Below are 15,754 nucleotides of genomic sequence, written 5' to 3' on the forward strand. Positions count from 1 at the left end.
GATGGGTTGTTTTTGACGCCTTTCTTGAAATCTAAGAAGGCGGACCATTTCCTGTAATTTGCCGGATGTTCAGAGGAACCACAGTTAATTCAGATGGGCTTTTCCTTCTGTGTTTTACGGCATTTGGCCGGTGCGGGCGAAGTGACGCACTTCACACACCTATATGGTATGCTACAATTGACCACAGCTTGACCGAAACGTTGATAGTTGTTACACTGGGTCACCTCCTTGTAACGAGCAGGCTAGTATTTAACGAGCCTTTTCAGGAGAGTTTTAACTCGGGCGAGGTTTGCCGTCTTGAAGCCTGGTTGACTAGCCAGAGATCGAGCAATCGATTTTCTCGTGAAGAGCGTCTCGTCGCATATTCCCCAAGGTCAGTGGCCTCGCATAAGCCGGCTTGCGCGATGACAGCCATTAAGTCGGTTCTCGGATGGAACCTATGCAAGCCGCGGATAACCATGTTAACCGGTTTTAGGCTCTTGGGAGTGTAGTAGAAGGAGCTCTTCTCCTTCCTAACCAGATAATCTCTGGTATCATTGAAATCACAGTTTACGAGAATTTTGCTCTTGGCACCACTTTTTTTAAGTTTCACTTGTCAGGGAGCGACTTGAGGGGTTCTGAGATTATTCTGGGAAGCTCCGCTTCACCTTTGCAGAGTATAATGGGATGTATTCTTACCTTACTGTCGATGGGCGAGGATGATGGATTCGTCATGGTGGTGTTGGCGGTAGCGGTGGCGTTCGCGATTTCAGAAGTGCACGATGCGTCGTGGTCTGGACGAACAGGTGATGGAACAGTCTGTGCTCTCTCGATTTGCATGTGGGCCAACATAAATTGCATCCTCACTTCCGTTTCGGTCTGTTGCGTTCGTTGCAAGTTCTTCCTCCTCCGGAGAGTCTTCTTCAGGTGGGGCGGTAGAGCGCTTCTTCCATTTAACGGTGACCCAGCTAGACATCCTGGGGATGTGATTTCCACGCTGTCTGTCGCGGCTGACTGCCGACCGAAGTCGGCTCCAAAAACTGGAGATTTGGGCGATGCTTCTACTCTTGTCAGCTTCGAAATGTTACGTCGGCCCGTGACCGCTGTCTTGACTGAACTGGAATTCCAGCGTGGGCAAAACGTAATTTTTTTATTGGTTCAAAACTTAAACTAAGTAGGTTCTGAAAGGTCCTGCGGTAGTTTGCGAGATATTCGTTCGATCCGCAGTTGATGCAGCTAGGCTTGTCTTCGGTGTTTCTAGCGCATTTATCGGGTGCATGTGTGTCTATACAATTGACACACCGGTATGGCATGAAGCAGTTGGCTGCAGCACGCCTGAGGCACTGGCAGTTTTTACACTGTATTGTACGCTTGTTACGTACTGTTTAAAATTGCACTACTGTGTTCAGTAGGGCTTTGGTTTTTGTGAGTTTCGCAGTGTTAAAGCCAGGTTGGAACGAGACCAGCCAGAGGTTGAGGTTCATATTCTCCTGGATGGAGCGTTGGGTCTCGTATTGGCGGACGTCGGTGGCTTCGGAGAGGCCTGCTTGCGCGCGGGCGGTTATCACGTCCGTCCTCGAGTGGCAACTGGGGAGACCGCGGAGGATCATCTTCACAGCTTTCTCACATTTTGGCATATACGAATAAAATTTCTTGGCGTTGGACGACAAGAAATGTTTGGTTTCGTCGAACTTTTTAATAGAGTTGACGAGGACTTTGGTACACTTTGTACCCTTCTTCATTGTGAATTTATTCGGCAGCTTCTACAGGTACGCCGAGATGATTTCCGGGATGCTCGAATCTTCCTCCATGATAATGATTGGAGGGATATTCTCTCTGGTGTGTTTTTTGGCGTGGTTCGGTGCGATGTTTGAAGCCGAAGGGTGCGTCGCTGATGTTGAGTCGACGGACGGTAGTTGAGTTGCAGCTTGAGCGTTCTCCATCGGCTCGATTTTCCTCCTGAGTTCGAGGATTGTGATATTTTTCCGGTGAATTATGTTATTCAAGCTGGCAATTCTGTCGGCGGGATTGTTCCGGCGGAGTTCTTTCGATTTTAACAATTCACGTCTGGTCGTGACTGAACCGTGACACTGACTGAGTCCAGTGTGGGCGAAAAACAACAATTTTTTGCGAAAAACAATAATTTTTATTTAACCTATAAAATTACATGTCTAAATTAGCCTATTATAACTGATGTACTACCTTAACAGCTTAGCTTAATCTAAGGTACAAACTATGGCTTAAACTAACTTATCACTAAAGAATTCATTGAAAAATACATGTCATGTTATCTGGAGGAAAAGTCGAAAAAAACCTCCACTCGTTGATTTTAGGATGTGGGTTGGGATGGGGGGGCATGCGGGAGGGGTTTGGGAAAGGAAGCTAGGAGTGGCGCTAAGGATGGGTAGATTTTGAAAACTGGGATGAGGAGTAAATGCCGTTGTAGAAGATTACTCTACCGCCGGGGTCGAAAAGGAGGTTACGGGACTGGAGAGATAAGAGGATCTGAGGGAACAGATGACTTCGTAGAAGATTCTCTTCGACGATCTCGATCTGCATGGCCTGGGAGATAAGTGGATTTGGGTGGGATATGGATTTTTCTAGGAATTTGAGGGCATGACGGGCTAGGACGGCGTCAATGCGGGCCGTTTGAGAGGAGTCGTAGAGGATCTGGTTTGAGATGTATTTGGAGCGGTCTTCGTTCTTGAAGATATTGGTACAGTGGCGGAGGATTCTGCGCTCTTTGCAGAGGATTCGTTCGATTTGGTGGGGGGAAGCATCGGACCAGAAGATGAAGCCGAAAATGAGGAGGGGACGGATAAGCTGTTTGTAGCAAAACAGCTTGACTTTCTGAGGTGTTGGGCTACTGTATTTTAGGATTCGGTAGAGTGATTTGAAGGCACCTGTTGCACGGTTCAGCCTTCGTGATATGTGGGACGTGGGATAGGCGGGAGTTGATTGTCACCCCAAGGTAGGTGACTTCTTTGACGGTTGGGATGGTGTCGTTGTGGATCTTCAGGGATAGGGTTGAAATGTCGTTCCTCATTTTCGGTGTCATCCTCGCGGTACCACGGAATACAATGGTTTCGCATTTTTGTGGGTTCAGGGACAGTTTCCAGCGGGTGAAGTACCGGTAGAGCTCGTCCAAATAGGAATTCAGGCGGGCTTCACCGGCAGGGATGTTTCTGGTGGAGGTGTAGAGGATGAGATCATCCCCGTATTGGAGGATTCGAATTGGATTTGGGTGTGGACTTGGTTTAGGAAGGTCTACGGTGAACAGAGAAAAGAGGGTAGCGGACAGGACTGACCCCTGAGGCATGCCAGCCGGGCTAGAATATGGGGAGGAGAGGTGTTCACGGAGTTGGACTTGGGATTTCCGCCCATCAAGAAAGCTAAGAATTAGCTTGCAGAGGTGCGGATGGAACTGGAGGACTTCAGAAAGCCTGTATGCGAGTCCGTAGTGCGTTCCGGTTGAGGCCGAGAAGGATGTCCAATTTGCTCGACTGAGTGTTTGGGGCGGTTGGCGAATTGGACTTGTGGGATTGATTGGTTCGAGTCACAGTGCTCGTCGATGATGAGTTTGATGGTCCGCTTTAAAATTTTGGCGGAGGATGAGAGATTGAGATAGGCCTGTAGCTATCGGGATTTAGTGGATTTTGGTTTTTTTGGGAATAGGAACAATTCGAGCACTCTTCCAATCTGTTGGAAAGTGGGCGTTGATAAGGCAGTGGTTGATGATGGAGGACATAATGGGGGCAATGCTTGGGGCGCATTTCTTGAGGACGATGGAGGGGATTTTGTCAAGCCCAACCGATTTCTTGTTTTTGGAGGCGGCGATGGACGCCGTGACAAAGTGAATGGGGAGGATATTCTCTCGCTGACTTGGGTCGGCGAGGGCATGGGTGAAGGTATTTTGTGCGGGTTGGGGAATGAGGTAGGAAGGGTGGGCTAGGAGTTGGGAGATCTTTCCGTTTACCTCGTTATTGAAACTTGGTTCACGGAAGTGGAGGGTACAGTGGTGAGCTTGTAGGAAGTGGTCAGCGAGGACGTTCACTTTTTCTGTTGGTGGGATTTTTTGGGGAAGGATCGCGTTTTGTTGGACTGATTTGCCTAAACGCGGGCAGGTTTTCCTGAATTCCCTGTATGTACCAGGGTTCAGTTCAGTGTTGGAGAGGCGGTTGTGGAGATATAGGGTGTATAGGGTGAGAATTCGTTCGCGGATGGACTTGTGTTTCTAACCAGACTCTCTGTTGACCAACAGTCACTCCTGACATTTTTCGCTTCAGTCTCATGTCAGTCCGTCAACTGTTTCTGCGGTGATTGAATGTAGCGGTGGAGGCGAATTAACATTGGCGCTTAGGTTCACGCCTCCGATGAGCCGTCATATCATTCCACCCCCCGCGTTCAGCGAAGCAAACCGTCTGCGTGATCCCGCCAATGGGGGCTACCGTCTCGTCGAAAGCCTTCAGCCTCGACAAGGATACTTGGGCGTGCCTCGGACGTCGCCTCTTTCCAGAACTTTATAGGGGCCCTCGTATGGTGGTTGCAGTCGCTTCCGAAGGGCGTCCACCCACACGTCTCGATACCCCAGGGGCTGCGTTGACTTCCAATGTCGCATGTCTGGACAGTGGAGTCGGTCGCATTTTCGAAATGGTATCTCCATTTCCCATGTTTCTAAATAGTTAATTTTATCTCGATTTAGGATATTTCTTTTCGGGTGTCGAGCGACTCTGGCTCCTTAACTGGCGTTTGCAAACAAACGACTGTAGCGGCGGGAATTTTTTGAATTCAATGTTCGAGAGTTCTATCGTCTTTTTTGTATTCATAATGCAGCAAAAGACATTTCTTCATGTTGGGCCAGGCATCGTCGAAAATATTGTAGGGGATAAGCGCCATGTCTCCGGGGCCTCTTATCTTCTGCCTAACTTTTTTACTTTCTTTTAACTTAATTTAATTGAATTGAGAGGAGTGACTTCTCTCCTCCTGCTTGATTTCCCGGACTCCAACCACCGAAAAACAATTTTCGCTGTCAAAAATTGTTTTTTGATGTTTTTGAAGTTATAAAAACAACGATCTGCACTTTTTACTTTTACAACACTTCTTTATTATTTCCTTAAAACAATGGAAATGGCAACTTCAAAATAATTTTTTACATAACCCTTTCACTATTTCTACCACAACTGTCGCTTGTTATTTTTTTATCCATCACGTCTTATTTCTTTTTTTTATTCCATGTTTTTGTGACAACTGACATTTCTTTTCGTCACCTACTCTGCTCTTCACCCTTGTAGCGAGGTCTGAACTGAGTGGAGAGCGCCGGTGACGTCATCTGTCCGCTGGTATTCGCAACATTCGAAATAAATTTCGAATGCCGTGAATCCTGCCGCGCCACATTACTCCGCTCCCAGATGAAACCGAGGGGTTTCAGCGACCGAATCCGGAACTGTGTTTCCCATCAGTTCTTGAAGCGAATGCACCGTTGTTTAGGGGTGCACACGGGCTTCAACCTGGACAGGGAGACCGCCTTTTTGTGTCCACCGATCTCCAGCTGGAAGAAATATTCTCCCCGCTCGAGAACGCGGTACGGGCCTTCATAAGGAGGCTGCAGCGGCTTCCGGACGGCATCCGTCCTGACCAGGACGTGCGTACAGATGTCCAGTTCCTTGCGCGCACTGACAGGTGCGGATGAGGATTGGGTGGGAGGAGTGGTCCTGATGCGTCGGAGATTCTCTCTCAGCAAACGCACCAACCCCGACTCTGTGAGACCCGATCTCTTGTCGAAGATCGAATCACTTGGGAGTCTCGGGTTCTCCCCGTATACCAGCTCCGCGGGGCTGGCAGCAAATTTCTCTCGGCGTGTTGTACCGTTGGTCTTCAGAAATCGACGTTTCCGCTCGAAATCTCTCCAGTCGAGAACTCTAGTTGCGAACTACTCCACTTCGCTGCTTGAACCTATGGCTTTTTATATTGCTAGATTCCCTGAGACTTTGACTAGTCCGGAAGCTTACTGGTGAAAAGTTACTATTAGTAAATACGCTGCCGTACACGGAACTCAACTGGAGCAATGGCCGTGACACTCGAAATTGCTCAAACACTATCGATGTTCACCATTCGATTTGCTGATGCTTCCGGTAATATGGCTAAACGCCGCAAGGGCGGTCGCACTTCCGCGGATCGGTCACACTCTGATGTTTTTTTCCCTCCCTTTCTTTCCATCTTCCTCACTAGGAAAAAAAATCCCACGCCATATTGCGCGGCAAACGGTGTAGTGCTGCCACACCAATGAATTTCCTCTGCCGTGGTCGAAGTTCGAAGACTTAAATTTCGAATGTGGACAAGAAAATTGCATCGACGTAATAAAAATGTGCAACTAAGAATATAGGATCACAAAAAGCTGCTATTATTTTCAAACTCCGTCTTTTTCTATTCGTGCTGTCAAATGTTCGAGATATTATTTTTAGTTTTGGAGCAAATTCCACCAACTGCTTCCATTCCGCCCAAACACTAATGGCTTCCTTCGCTCTCTTGCTCAGATGCTTGACTATATTTTATTCTCATGAACTATTACATCTCATTCATTCATAAAGATAAAAATTAAAGAAAGATGAATGAGGATTTTCTAAAGAATAGTAAAGAAAACAATTTCTAAACGCCAAAGAATTAAAAATAAAAACAATTTAAAAAGAGACAGTAAGAATGTAGGTCTAAAAGGATAAAAGATTGAAGATTTTTGAAAAAGAAAACAAAAAATTTGCTCCCTCCCTAAACGGAGAGAATTTTAAAAATTTCGTTTGTAAATCAAAAGTAAAGGAAACAAAAATAAAGATTAAAATGGGAAGAAAAAAAGATAAAGCTGTAAAGATTCTAATTCAACTGAGACAGAACATGAAACATGAAAATGTCGAACAAAAGAACAAAAATTAAAAGATATGTAACTGTAAGCAAAGAAAATGAAAATAACAAACAATTAAGTGAAAGAAAAGAGTAAATAAACTGTTTTTATATTACGCTATATATATCATACGAATGAAATTATTAAAGAATGAAATTAATTTATTTTAGTGTTATAAATAATTATAAAAGTCTTATCCTATCGATTTTAGTCGCATTACACTATCTTCAAATGGTATTCTCCCTTTTTTAGTAGGCATTTATCTGTGTTATAATTTCCTTTCAAATTGGCTCCGTAGGGTCCTTAATAATTTTAAATCATTCTAAAGTATTCTCTTTTTTTTAAATATAAATAATAAGCGAGAGTGAAAATAAAAATATAAAGCCTTACACGCAATTTGCTTTGGTTTCATTATCAGATAGGATTTTTTTATTATTTTTATTTTATTAGACGTTCTCCTGTAAATTTTAGAAATTCATAATTTGATGGCTCAAAACATTTGAGATTTTAAGAAAAAATAATAAAAATTAAAATAAAACTTCCAAAGTAATGAACACAGCAAATGTCGTGCTGGCTTCCCGGAAATGATCATGCTAAACAAAAGAAACAGCTAAAATAGTGAAACAAAATTTAAAACTGAAAAGACTCGAGGAAAATTACTATAATTGCTTTGTAAATTTTATATTTTATGCTTAAAACGGAAAAAAATAAAAGGAAAAATTAAGAAACAAAAAATTAAGTAACTACTCGTATAAGATAACCTAATTATTAGATGATTATAATTTTCCTCTCGTATAATTTGTTAAACCTTGTTGTAAGCAATAAATTATTATTTATATGTATATTATTATATAAAATGAAAAAGAATGAAAATATGAGTAAATGGGATATGTTTCAAATATGAGAAAGAAAGATAAGAAGAAAAAAAAATATGAAAAAATAATAACAAAATGAAAAATTATAATTTTTGTGGTTTTATTCAGTAGATCGTTGGCAAATGTTTGACTTTTAAAGGTACAGAAGGGATGTTTCAGGAGACCTAAACAACTGGTAAGTCGAGGAAGTTTTTTTACAGAAGCGTAGCTTTTACAATTAATATGGATTGACACTTATTTTGTCCAACCTTACCTTCCTAATCGTCTTTAACTCCATAGAAACCATTACCGACCCCTATCCATTCTTGAATCTATCACCTTCCCTGGGTGATCAATGAACAATGGTCATATGGTAAACAGACATGGGGGTTGTCTTACTGCCTACTTTAAAACGGAGACCAAGAAGGTATAAATTGCGGCTTTATTGGAAATCCCACTTCCTTAGGAAAACAGATGAGATGAGATCTTTCGTGGATGAGAACATGGGAATTGCGGTACTTCCAAGTACGGCTTTTCTCAGAGAAATCAATCATGAGGGGATCGAGTCTCTAGCGGTATGGTGTGGGGGAAACCCCGTCATACGCGGACTGCCACATACGCTTCTAACTGTTTTCCATAAGACAATAGACTAAGTTTCTGTCGAAAAACATAAAGATTGGTCAAATCAACCTGCAGCATGCCAACGCTCCCTCCTACCTGTTGGCAGCGAGAATGACAAAGCTACAGGATTTCCCCTATATCTTTCTGGTGCAAGAACCGTGGGTTCGATTTAACAGAATCTGTGGCATTGGATCAGTAAAGGGGGCTAGGATCTTCTACGACGAAAGATCCATAAGACCGAGAGCTTGCGTCCTGATGTTAAGACGGTTAGAGGCAACTATGCTGAGACAATATTGTTCCCAGGACTTAGCTACGGTCATCATACAATACCAGATAAATGGCGAGAGGAAAAACATCATAGTTGCCTCCGCTTATTTACCCTATGATTCTTTGTATCCTCCACCGACGCAAGAACTTAGGGATCTGGTGGCGTATGCAGAATCAAGTAGTCTCGAACTCTTAATAGGTTGCGATGCGAATGCTCAACATATTTGTTGGGGCAGTAGCAAATGCAATCCAAGAGGAGAGAAGCTATTTGATTTCATCACTTCAGCTGGTCTTATGACTGCAAACGTAGGGTGCGCCCCTACGTTCGTGGGACCGAGAAGAAGCGAAGTAATTGACCTAACAATCTGTACCCGAAAATTTGTAGAGTTGATTACACACTGGCGAGTGCTAGACGAAGTCTCACTGTCAGATCACCGATATCTAGAATTCAATCTGACTATTGCGGGCGAACAGTCTGCAGTACAAAGACGGAACCCTAGGAAAACGGTTTGGGCAAAGTTCAATGAACTTCTTGGCAATAAAGTACAGTTCCCTAGGCGACTAAGGACTCCTTTGGTGCTGGTTGATGAATTGAAAACTCTGAACGGCACACTTTTAGAGTGCTATGAAGAGGCTTGTCCTATTTCCCGAGGCCAAAGCGGTAAAACGGTTCCTTGGTGGAACCGAGAACTGCAAAAACTCAGGAAATCAACCAGGCGACTTCTAAATCGTGCATGCAAAAGTAACAAGAACGAAGACTGGTTAAATTTCAGGAACTCACAACGTGAATATAAGAGGCTCGTGAGGTGCTCGAAACGAGACTCCTTTAGAGCGTACGGTGAGGAGCTGGAAGGCGAAAGGGAGACTTCAAGGCTGTGCAGAGTCCTCAAAAAGGATGAGTCGGTCAAGTTGGATTCTCTTAGGAAACCCGACGGTACTTTCACGAGCTCCAGACTGGACAGACAGACCCTCCTGGAAGTACACCACCCGGGAGAATGGGTGAGAGAAGTGGTAAGGGGAGAGTTGACGGTTCTTGCAACCCTGTCAACACGCAAGTGTTGCAAGGGGAACTGGAACACTGCGAAAGCGGTTGTTACCCATGAAAAGGTGAGAGCTGTCCTTTGAACATTTCAAAGCACCTGGCATGGATGGCATCTATCCGGCAATGCTAAAGGAGGGTATTTAAAGCCACCTCTAAGAAATATTTTTCGAGGATGTCTTGCTCTGGGCTACGTGCCTTCTTCTTGGCAACAGGTTAAGGTAGTTTTCATACCGAAACCTGGGAAAGATGACTATTCTAATCCAAAGAACTTCAGACAGATCAGCTTGACTTCATTCTTGCTGAAAGGTTTGGAGAGACTGGTGGAGCGTCACATTCGTGGAAACGCACTTAGGTCACACCCACTTAGTGAAAACCAACATGCTTACCAACGTGGAAAATCCTGTGAGTCTGCTCTTCATTCTTTGGTCACAAAGATAGAGGATGCAACTTTGAATGGTGAGTACGCGATGGGGGTGTTCGTGGACATTGAAGGGGCTTTTGACTGTGCGCCTTTTCAAAAACTTTGTGATGCCGCCAGAGCGCATGGTGTTGATGATGCTTTAATTAAGTGGCTCCATGCTATGCTAACGCAAAGATTGTTGTGCGCTGAGGTAGGGGTCGATCGCTACCTGACTGCGGAAGCAACGAAGGGCTGCCCCCAAGGAGGTGTGCTTTCGCCGCTTCTGTGGAGTATGCTGATCGACTCACTGCTATGCGAACTGCAAACTTTGCCAATACACGCTCAAGCTTATGCTGATGACGTGGCTGTACTTGCTGTTGATCAGGATCTTAGAACGGTGTGTAGGAATATACAGCGTGCCGTTGATTTGATAGACAGCTGGTGCCTCAGACATGGTTTGTCAGTTAATCCAAATAAAACCACAATGGTTTTATTCACAAAAAGGAGAAAACTGGATGGACTTTGTATCCCTGAGATGAGGGGTACTACCCTTCAACTCTCCGAAGAAGTGAAATATCTGGGGGTCACTCTAGATAAAAAACTTCTTTGGAACAAACATGTAGAGGTAGAGATGAAACGAGCTCTCACAGCTTATGTGCTGTGCAGACAGACCTTTGCCTCGATATGGGGACTCAGGCCTCATGTGGTAATGTGGATATACGTTGCCATCATTAGGCTGATGTTCGTATATGCATCCGTAGTGTGGTGGGTTAAGGTGAGACAAAAAGGTTTTCACCGTAAACTAGCCGCACTGCAAAGAACTGTTTTTCTGAGTATCACTGGTGCCATGAGCACGACATGCGGCGCAGCTCTGAATGCACTACTCAATTTGCAGCCACTGGATATATTTATTCAAAGCACTGCAATGAGAGCAGCTCATAGGCTAATTCGATTAAATCTATGGGAAAACAACGAATGTGGGGGGCACAGAGAATTGGAAGAGTTACTGGGAGGACTGAATCCAGTTCTACATCTGTTTGGTAGAAGATATGTAGTTACCCTGAAGCGTAGAGAGGACTGGGAAGACCCAGAGGAGTGCGTGGCGGGATATACGGAAGACTTCTACAGGGAGGCTACCTCTCGAATAAAAACGAGCAGTGGGCTTTTCCTCTGGGACAATGTGCAACGGTTCTTCAAGCCGAAGTTTATGCGATCCTAAGGGTGGCAAACTGGGCGATTGACGAGCGGTTGAAGGGCAGGCGCATCGCAATCTGCAGTGACAGTCAAGTTGCACTGAGGGCATTGAGCAGTCCTTTGATCACCTCGAAAATCGTTCAGGAATGCAGAAACCGTTTGTCTAGATTCAATACGGTGGAACTACTCTGGGTACCTGGTCACTGTGGCATAGAGGGAAATGAAATCTCGGACGCTTTAGCGAAAGAGGGGTCAATATCCCCTATGCCGGGACCGGAGCCAGCAATTGGGGTATCAGTAGTATTGGCTAAATCTGTTTTCAAAAACTGGGAACAAGTTTCCCATAACGACAGGTGGCAGAGCTTAAATGCTGCTCGACACACCAAACTTTTCATGCCAGAACCCAGCATACGTACCGCAAAGTTTATCCTGTCGAAAAGCAGGAGGACTTGCAGGTGTATTGTGGGCATTCTGACAGGCCATAATTCACTAGCTGGGCATATGTTCAGAATAGGAATTACCGAAGATGATACGTGTCCCTCCTGTAATGAGGAAGCGGAATCCACGGAGCATTTCCTATGTGAATGCCCCGCCTATGGACGCATCAGGCATCAGATCTTTGGTGCCGATGTCCTCCAATTGTGAACACGGCCTGAGTGCTCAGAAGCTGTAGCTTCCCCCCCACCACACACAGCACTAAGTGTCAAGCATTTAGGCCTGGAAGATCCTACCTACTCACCAACCCGAGCATGGGTTCCTTGCAGAATTCCTAGGTGCTTGTAGAAGTCTGTCTCGGTCATAGCTGGCGCATGCGGCTCGTGATGACCTTTGCGGATGGCTTGGATTCGCCACTTGTCTAATCCAAACTCCATACGAATATCACGGCTAAACATGTCTATTATTCGCAACAGACTTCGAAGATGGTCGTCAGTACCAGCATACAACTTGATGTCATCTAAGTCCATCAAGTGTGTCAGTTCGCACTTAGCACGTAGGCCATACATCATTGCAAAACCATGCCCTCGAGCATCATTTAGTAGCCATGAAAGGGGGTTCAGTGCCATACAAAACCAAAAGGGACTCAACGAATCCCCCTGGAAGATGCCTCTCCGTATACGGCTGGTCTCTGAGGTATTAGCACCCTCAAATGTACGCACTGATAAGGTGGTATGCCACCCTTCCATGACTGTCGCCAAAAATTTTTTGGTTTTTCGATCAATGCGATACAAATGTGGGACATCGATTAGCCAGGTATGCGGAACGCTATCGAAAGTCTTGCCATAATCGATATAGCAACTAAAGAGGTTTCTTTGGCCTCTAGTAGCTTGTTCTACAACTACCGAGTCGATAATGAGTTGCTTTTTGCAACCTTCTGCTCCTCGGATAGAATTTTGTTGGTCTCGAGGTGCGCATTGACCCTTCCACTAATAATGGACGTTATGAGTTTGTAGAGAGCTGGTAAGCAAATAATCGGTCTTGTGTCTGCGGGGTCCTGCACCGTGTCCTTCTTACGGATAAGGTAGGTAATCCCCGCAGTGAGGAAGGGTGGAAATTCCTCTGGCCGACTCATGACCTTATTTATACTGTGTGCCAAACGACTGTGTACACTGGTAATTTCTTATATCAGAATTTCTGCACCCGATCCAGATCTGGGCCCCTCCAGTTCTTCTCGCTGTTTATAGCTCGTCGAACTTCCTCTTCGGTAACATCCGGAAAATTCATGCCAGGCGTATTGGCATGGCGGGTGCCTTCGGCGGTGATCCATTCAGCATGCTGGGCGGGTAACCCCCAAAGTCCACCCCAATACTCTTTCGCTTCCGTCACCGAAAACTGTACTGTCTGGACGCTCTGTAGGGATTCGTTGAGAGATCTGCAAAAGCTCCGCTGGCTCCTCGCGTATGCTGCATTCTGGACACGTCTGGAATGATTTTCGTCATACCGTCGTAGCCGACTGCATATGACAGAAAGTTTCTGCTTTGGTCTGTTCAGAATCTCAACTACGGGTGTCTTACTGGGGATGGCATAGTTCCGGTAAATCATCTGCACTTTATTTCTCACCCGTCTGCTGGTATTGCCAGTGCTGATCTGAATCAGTCTAGCAATGTGCTGCCTTAGTGACTCCCGCCGACGTTCCAGACGAATTTTCCATGGTGGATCTCTTCGGTCACTCAAACCAATAACACGAAAGCGAATCTTCTGACTGTGCAATCTGATAGCCGTAACTGCACCACAATACACAAGTGATTGTAGTGGCAGCAGCGGCATATCAGTACACAGCTGAGATGCAATCTCATCATTGATTTGAGATAGAGTTGCCGGAGATGCATAGAGCCTGGGAATACCTGGTCTATGCAAAGGATCCATATCTGAGAATTCTATACACGGTCTTTAGAATTCGTCGCGGAAACCTAAGCTGGACGGTGGAGAGGGGTGCTTCGGCGAGTACTGAAACTGTTGCCTGCAGTGCATCAACAATGCCGCCGCCTCTGCCCCTATCGACCCTCGGTCACCAATTGTTGTTGTACCCGCCCCGCCGTTATTTCATAGTAGGAGTGGATGATGATTTCATCCACTGCCTACGCGAACCTGCTGAAGTGTTCGCCACAGATTGTGGAGAAATAGCTGAAGCAGGCGGAGCTATGCTCCTCGTCGTCGTGGCGCCTAAAAGTCGAACCGCCCCACGACTAGCGGTTTCGACGCCGTGCTGTCCATTACGAGAACCCGACCCAGTCAAAAAGTCAGACGGCTCTCGCCGGTTATCCGTACCGGATCATCTCCTTCTCATTAGATGGATTTGCATTTTATACCTAACTGCCAGGTGTGGGGATAGCTTGCTCAGTGAGTTGTCTGCAAGACTGCAAAGTTCTGCACTTTCCTCACTTACCCCTGAGACGCTGCGGTGGCGTACAGCCATTCAGACTGAAGCTAGCCATCTCTCCTCTTTTCACAACCGAGTTTGGGATCGGCTACGGCGGAGTTTATTATTTATTTTTGTTATTATTATTTTCGGATCGTGGTAAAGCAATTTAACCCAGCGCCGTAGAGCATACCAGATGAATTTGTGCGGCATGCGGTTAAATATCTTCCCTAGATTCTGAAATGCAATGTAGAAAGGGCGATGCTTCTCCATGGAAAACGCGCAGCGTATATTGCATCAGTAGTCCGCAGTTCTTGACAAACCGGGTTTGATTCAGGCTTACTTGAACGAATACGGTTGTCAAGAATGCGTTCAAACATCTTCATGGTATGGGACAACAACTTTCTATTCCATATTGGAACTGTATTACTGTCTTGACAGTCAGATGGTGTTCTACCTTTCTCCCCCAACAGGGTTCCGGCCCCGACTTCTTCACCGCCACCTCTGAGCACCAGTTGTGCTGACAGGTGGAATTGCTCCAAATGTCGGACATACTTGTGGAAGTGGAGGATATATTACCGCTATCTATCCAACGAGGCATTATCTGTCTCATACATAAAAAGGGAGATATCACACAATGCAGCAATTATAAGGTATCACGTTGCTGAGTACCATCTATAAGATATTCTCCGCCATTTAGCTAGGCCGGATAGCCCCGCCCAGAACATCATTGGCCCATACCAAAGAGGCTTCACTCCAGGCAAATCAGTAACAGATCAGATTTTCTCCCTGCGGTAAGCGATGTTAAAACTGTTGGAATATGGGCATCAGTTGCGCCATCTTTTCATCGACTTTAAAGCCGCCTATAATAGCATAGCCAGGGTAAAACTGTACACGGCCATGAGAGAATTCAGTAGCCCGACGAAATTAATAAGACTGACTAGGCTGACCCTGACCAATGTACAAAGCCAGATAAAAGCAGGAGGATCATTCTCGAGACCGTTCAACATCAACAACGGTCTACGACAAGGGCATGTCCTATCATGCGTCCTTTTTAACCTGGCCCTCGAGACAGTGATCCGTGATGCTGAGGTAAATGCAAGAGGTACGATCCTCTTCAAGTCCATCCAACTACTGGCCTATGCTGACGATATCGACATCATGGGAAGAACAACCTGAGATGTACAGTCTACCTTCATCCAGATCGAGCAGGCGGCGCCAGAGGTTGGGCTGCACATTAATGAAGGCAAGAAGAACTACATGGTGGCAACGTCAGCGCCAAAAGCAAAACCAAAAGAACGAATAACATCGAACCGGACTGGTCAAACGAAAACAATGAAGATAGAGGACTACAACTTTGCGACTGTTGAAAATTTCTCCTATCTAGGATCGAAAATCACAACCGATAACAGCTATGACTCTATGGGTCAGAGCTTTTACTGTACGAGACTATGTCCTTATGTATTCCTCGAGAACTTGGGTTGTTGACAAAAAAACATTTCGAACTCTTGGCTACTTTCGAGAGAAGAATCCTCCGAAGAATTTTTGGCCCCCTACATGAGGGTGGACGATTTCCTAGCCTACATAACGACGATATCTATGAGCGATACCACGACCATCTGGTTGTGGATAAAATCCAATTCGGTTT

This window comes from Hermetia illucens, chromosome 3 (assembly GCF_905115235.1).
Source record: "Hermetia illucens chromosome 3, iHerIll2.2.curated.20191125, whole genome shotgun sequence".
NCBI lineage: Eukaryota > Metazoa > Arthropoda > Insecta > Diptera > Stratiomyidae > Hermetia > Hermetia illucens.